This window comes from Sapajus apella, unplaced genomic scaffold (genome assembly GCF_009761245.1).
Source record: "Sapajus apella isolate SASKATOON/1434 unplaced genomic scaffold, GSC_monkey_1.0 scaffold143, whole genome shotgun sequence".
Lineage (NCBI taxonomy): Eukaryota > Metazoa > Chordata > Mammalia > Primates > Cebidae > Sapajus > Sapajus apella.
In genome coordinates, this window is record NW_022437083.1 from 1,798,640 (window position 1) to 1,804,946 (window position 6,307).

The window sequence follows — 6,307 nt, forward strand, 5'->3', positions numbered from 1 at the left end:
CACCCCTCCTCCCCCTCCCCGCCTTCCTCACCCCTCCTCCCCCTCCCTGCCTTCCTCTCCCCTCCTCCCCCATCTCTCCTTCCTGCTCTCTCCTCCTCCCACCTCTCTGTCTTCAGCGAGCATCTTCCTGGCCTCCTTCCCAGCCCTGCGCAGGTGGTCCTGCCCAGCCGGTTTTTCTCTGCAGCTGGGTTGCCAGGCAGCTCCAGTTTCATTCCCCTGGTCACCACCCCGCCCTCCCCAGCTTCGGGGCCTGCTTCCCTTGCTGAGCGCTGCCTTCTCCAAGTTTCCTCAAAGGGAGAAAAGAGGGTGCTGCTGGGGCCTCCCCTCCCTCCACAGAGCAAGCACTACCACAGCCCGAGGTCGTCCGGGCCCGCTTGGAAGAGAGCGGAGGTGAGGACCTGGGGAAAGCGTTAGGGACCCAACTTGGCAAGGAGAGCATGAGGCAGTCTTTGCTGGTCTTCTCCTGGAAGTGATTCCTCTCACTGCAGAGGAGGGTGCAGGCTGGGAGAAAAGCAGAAGTGACCACAAGACACTCCCTGTCCAGGCACTTGTTTTCAAGTGGCAAGCCTGGGACCCGGGAGGAGAAGGGGGCACTTCCCGGGATTCCTCCAAGCTGCCTCCTTTGAGCAGCGCTAGACTCCCGGCCTGCTCCCCACCTGTTCGCCTGCTCCCACCTCAGGAAGGGGGCTGCAGGGTACACAGGAGGCTGGGCCCCGGTCACCAGGCCCCAGCCCCTGGACTTGCCAGGCCCCTGTAGGCTGGGCTGCTGTGGAGGGTGAGAAGGAAGGAGATCGCTAACATTTTCCCAGAACATACCACACAGGAACCCAAGAAAGACTGAAGTTCTATTTTTTGCCAATCTGGTGGAATGAGAGTATAAAGTCAAAATTAACCTGAATTCTAGAAAATAAAGACAAGACATATTTCCTGAACCTGAGTCAAGGGACTGAGGTTCCACCCAAATGAGGGAAAGGTGAGGAGGGAGACTGGGGGCTTCTGGCCGCAGTGAGCCCTGAGGCTGCCTGCTGCAGACCCCAGACTGGAGCCCACAGCCCCCGTCCTGTAGCAGGGCACCAGCCCCCTTGCCACTGTGGGCAGCCATCAGAGACTGTGCCACTCTTGAGAGGGCCCTGGCACCCCCAAAATAGCCTTGTCTTTCCACGGAGAGTAGACACACACTCCCAGGGCAGAGCATGGGGCTGGCACTCTGGTAATCACCCGAGCAATAAAGATGAGAAGCATTTAGTGGGCGTGGCTGCTTGCCCGTGGGCACAGTCGGGCCCACGGTCCCTAGAGACCTTTTCACTAGACACCCGTGACTGGAATGGGGGACAGCGGAGGGATCAGAGCTGGGCTTTCCCACCCTAGCCCAGATCTTGCCCTCTCTGCCTGGTCCTCAGGCCACAAGCTTGGCCCTCGTCCTGGAGCCCGTCCTTCCATCGGGGGATGACACAGTGGCCGTTGCAAAGGCCCAGGTCAGAATCCAGGTCCGGCTGATGGATCAAAAGGAAGCTGAATAGATACTCCCACCCTGCCCTGCAAGGCTCAGGATAACACAGGTTTATTGAGGGCAGCCGCCCTGTGACCAGCCAGGGGCCTCTCCTCCAGTCTCAACTCCCACCTGGCAACTGAGGCCGCCCCTGCCCACACCTGGTCCCCACCTCACCAGGAGCAGCCAGCACCGCCCTGTCTCAGGCAAAGCAGCTGACAGCGGGCCTGCCTCAAACCTTCCCCCCAGGACCTCGGGGGCTGTCCCCCTTGTCTCAGCTCAGGAAATAAGACAACTTTGTAACCCTGTTGTGACCCTGTTGTTTAATTTTTGCTTCTCTGTTTATGTATGAACATGAATTAAACATTAGACATTAAATAGGAACTAAATTAATTCATAGATTTATACATTTATTGATATCCATGAAATTATAAAATGGAAATACAGTTTTCTTTACTTACCATATCTTTGCTTTAATATCAACGTTACGATAACTTGTAAAATATGTTGGAAAACATTTATCTTCTTCACTGCTTTCCAGCAGTTTGATTACATAGGAATTATCTGTGCCTTAAAGGTTTATAGGATTCTCTTATAAAATTATCTGAGCTTGGGGGCTTTTTTTAGGGGTAAAAGTTTATATTTCTCTAGAAAAGCACCCATTTCACCGAGACATTCAAATATTGGCATGAAGATTCCCTCCCAGCCTTCAACTGCACGCTGCTCATGGAGCTACGTTCTTTTTCTTGTAAATTTTGACTTTCATTTACGATCAGGCTTGCTAAACCTTTGTCTATTTACTGGTCTAGCCAAGAGCAAAGTCTATTTTATTAGTCAATTCAACATTTTGTTTTGATTTCATTGTTTTCTGTTTTTATAGTTACTAATTCCTTCTTACTTTGGATTTAATTTTTTTTCTAGTATATTTAGCTGTTAACTTATCTCACTAATTTTATCTTTGTTGTTTATTATCAATTATGTAATTAAGGCTATAAATTTTCCTCCAATTACTAGGATGTTTATATCTCTTATTTTAATATTCATTGTTATTCATTTCTAAATAATTTGTAATTCTAATTTTTACTTCCTTACCATAATAATTACTTAGAAGGGTGATTTCTGATGTTTTAAAATTTATTAATTGTGTATGTGCGAAATATTTCTAAACATACAGGAGAAAAGAATAAGAAAATCAAACCCAAAGTACCCATCACCCAGTTTTATCAGACCTTAATATAATGTCATATTTGCTGTAGACTTTTTTTTTTTGAAACGGATTCTTGCTCTGTCCCCCAGGCTGGAATGCAGTAGGGCGATCTCAGCTCACTGCAACCTCCACCTCCCGGGTCCAAGCAATTCTCCAGCTTCAGCGTCCCTAGTAGCTGGGACTACATGTGCGCGCCACCACTCCTGGCTAATTTTTGGTATTTTCAGTAGAGATGGGGCCTCACCGTGTTAACCAGGATAGTCTCCAGCTCCTGAACTCATGATTTGCCTGCCTTGGCCTCCCAAAGTGCTGGGATTACAGGCATGAGCCACCATGCCTGGCCTGCTGTAGACATTTTTTAAAGAAATAAAAGGCCGGGCGCGGTGGCTCAAGCCTGTAATCCCAGCACTTTGGGAGGCCGAGGCGGGTGGATCACAAGGTCAAGAGATCGAGATCATCCTGGTCAACGTGGTGAAACCCCGTCTCTACTAAAAATACAAAAAATTAGCTGGGCATGGTGGCGCATGCCTGTAATCCCAGCTACTCAGGAGGCTGAGGCAGGAGAATTGCCTGAACCCAGGAGACGGAGGTTGCGGTGAGCTGAGATTGCGCCATTGCACTCCAGCCTGGGTAACAAGAGCGAAACTTTGTCTCAAAAAAAAAAAAAAAAAAAAGAAATAAAATATTCAGTGCAGTTGAGAATCCCCTGTGTATCCCTCCTATGGTGGTCAGAATTCTAAGGTGGTGCCCCAGATTCCTGCCTCCTGCTGTACACACCTGTATAACCCCCTCCTGTGAATTCGAGTGGACCTGACTTCATCAGTGAGCCCTTTAAAAGGAGGCTCTGGAGCTCAGAGACAGAAGTCAGACAGCTTCAAAGCTGCAGCAGACACTGTCTTGCTGGCCTGTCAGAGAAAGCGAACCTCTATGCTGTGAACTGCCTACAGAGACGGTCACAAGGCTAGAACCTGAGGTCAGCCTCTAGGAGCTGAGAATGATACCCAAGTCGATGGCCAGCAAAAAAAAAAAAAAAGTCTTATAGCTGCAAAAAATTGAACAACCTGAATGAACTTGGAGGAAGACCCTAAACTTATATGAAAGCACAGCCCTGGCTGACACTCTGACTTCAAGCAGAGGACCCAGCTAACCCTTATCTGGACTTCTGACTCTAGAAAATGTGAGCTAATAATGAGTGCTGTTTCAAGCAGCCGTGTTTGTGGTAGGAGTTTGAGGCCTGCCTGGCCAACATCACGACGAAACCCCATCTCTACTAAAAATACAAAAATTATACAGGTGTGGTGGCACGCGCCTGTAATCCCAGCTATGCAGGAGGCTGAGGCAGGAGAATCACTCGAACCCGGGAGGTGGAGGTAGCAGTGTGACCTGAGATTGCCCTACTGTGCTCCAGCCTGGGCCAAGACTCTGTCTCAAAAAAAAAAAAAAAAAAAAAAAAAGAATATACCTTCCTTATTCCATTCCCCGCCCCCTGCAGAGGTAACTAATAACACGCCTTTTATGTTTATCATTCCAGGACATGATTTACACTTTTACTGCATGCCTAGTATCCATAAAACTGACGTAGTGTTGTTTGCAGATAGTGTTGTTAACTCTGTAAAAGTAGCAATGTACCATACACGTCATTCTGCAGCTTGCTGTAGCGGCTGGACATCATATTTTTAGTTACAGACACACCTACAGGGAGATGTGCCTGTCCTTATTCCGAGAGCTGACAAGGGCTCCAGACAGAAGGCTGTTAACGTCTTTCCACTTTGACTAGATGTGACGGCCCCTCCCTTTTTTACATCACTTGAGGCTGTAGCGTCAGATGCACAGCCGCTTGGCATTCCAGATCTAACACGAACGCTCCTCCTTCCGCCTTTTGCAGATTCTCACTCATTCCCACTGACTACATGATTAATGTTTGTAATTATTTCTGATACATTATTTGATGCCTCTATTTATCATATATTTTTATTTTTTATTCTCTCAATATGAACAATCTTTATTTTTAATCTCCCCCAAACAAACAATCTTTATTTTTAATCCTCTCAAACAAACAATCTTTTATTGGATATGCGGAGTTTTCTTAGTTTCATTTCTCCTTCTCCGGGTTATTTCGTAGTTACATAGAGACTTCCTTTTTTCCCCAGTGGATACCCTGACATTTTTAACACACTAATCTCTGGTGGCATCAAGCATGTTACTTAAACTCCATGTCTGTTCTGTCTGGCCGACATTATCCGCCTTTTCCAGAATCTCTGCCCAAGGTCAGCTACGCGGAGGAACGCAGGACTGGGGGGGAGGGGAGCGTGAGAACTTCGAGGTCCCCTGTGGAGGTCGTCTGAGTTCTCCCTGGGCTGAGAAGTGGCCCCACCCACCAGGAATTCACTGTCTCAGAAACCAGCTCTGAGAGATGAGCGGTGCCATCTGCGGTCCTGGGCATGCCCTGAACTCAGCCCCTCTCTTCCCTACTTGCCATCTGCGGTCCTGGGCGTGCCCTGAACTCAGCCCCTCTCTTCCCTACCTTGCCATCTGCGGTCATGGGCGTGCCCTGAACTCAGCCCCTCTCTTCCCTACCTTGCCATCTGCAGTCCTGGACGTGCCCTGAACTCAGCCCCTCTCTTCCCTACCTTGCCATCTGCAGTCCTGGACGTGCCCTGAACTCAGCCCCTCTCTTCCCTACTTGCCATCTGCGGTCCTGGGCGTGCCCTGAACTCAGCCCCTCTCTTCCCTACCTACCTTGAACTTTCCCCAGCCTTGCTTCCTCCCTACACACACTGGCCAAGCCCTGCTCTCAGACCTCTGGCTGGGATTAGATGTGTCTGTGTGAACTCACGCTCTCACACAAGGGCACACGCTCACACGCTTACACACGCCGACACGGGCTCTCCCACAAGGGCACACGCTCACACGCTTACACACGCCGACACGGGCTCTCTCACAAGGGCACACGCTCACACGCTTACACACGCCGACTCACATGCTCTCTCACAAGGGCACACTTTCACACGCTTGCACACACCGACTCACACGCTCTCTCACACCAAGACACATGCACACACACACACACGTAGACACTGCAGCAAGCATTTGACCAGAAAGTTTGGCTGCTTTTGAAAACAGGGTGGAGCAGCCTCCTCTCTCGAGCCTCCCACACTCCCAACACCGTGACCCTGAGATGGTTTGGCAGTGCCCTACCCAAATGTCATCTTGAATTGTAGCTCCCATAATTCACATGTGTTGTGGGAGGAACCTGGTGGGAGACAGCTGAATTGCGGGTCAGTTCCCCGGACTGTTCTTGTGGTAGTAAGTCAGTCTCATGAGATCTGATTGTTTTATACATGGGACTTCCTCTGCACAAGCCCTTTCTGCCTGCCTTCTGCCATAACTATGAGGCCTCTCCAGCCGCTTGGAACTGTGAGTCCATTAAACCTCTTTTTCTTTATAAATTACCCAGTATCCGGTATGTTTTTATCATCGGTGTGAAATAGACTAATACAGCCCCCTTGTTAAGCTGTCTGGCAACAGACTGCTGACCCCATAGACCAAACTGAGCCCTGGGCTTTGCGGGAAGGAGTTGTCAGGCATTGCCTCACTGTGCCCAGACCAGG

The 6,307-nt window shown here is 49.5% G+C and overlaps 1 long non-coding RNA gene across 1 annotated transcript in view; it reads right to left on the reverse strand.

Moving 5' to 3' along the window:
- LOC116540670 overlaps positions 1 to 6,307 on the reverse strand; it is an 8,542-nt gene extending 2,235 nt beyond the window's left edge. The window contains exons 1-2 of the long non-coding RNA XR_004264539.1: positions 6,086 to 6,307; positions 2,226 to 2,228 (exon numbers count right to left, since the gene is read on the reverse strand). This is a non-coding gene — a long non-coding RNA (uncharacterized LOC116540670). The remainder of the gene's footprint in view (positions 1 to 2,225; positions 2,229 to 6,085) is intronic.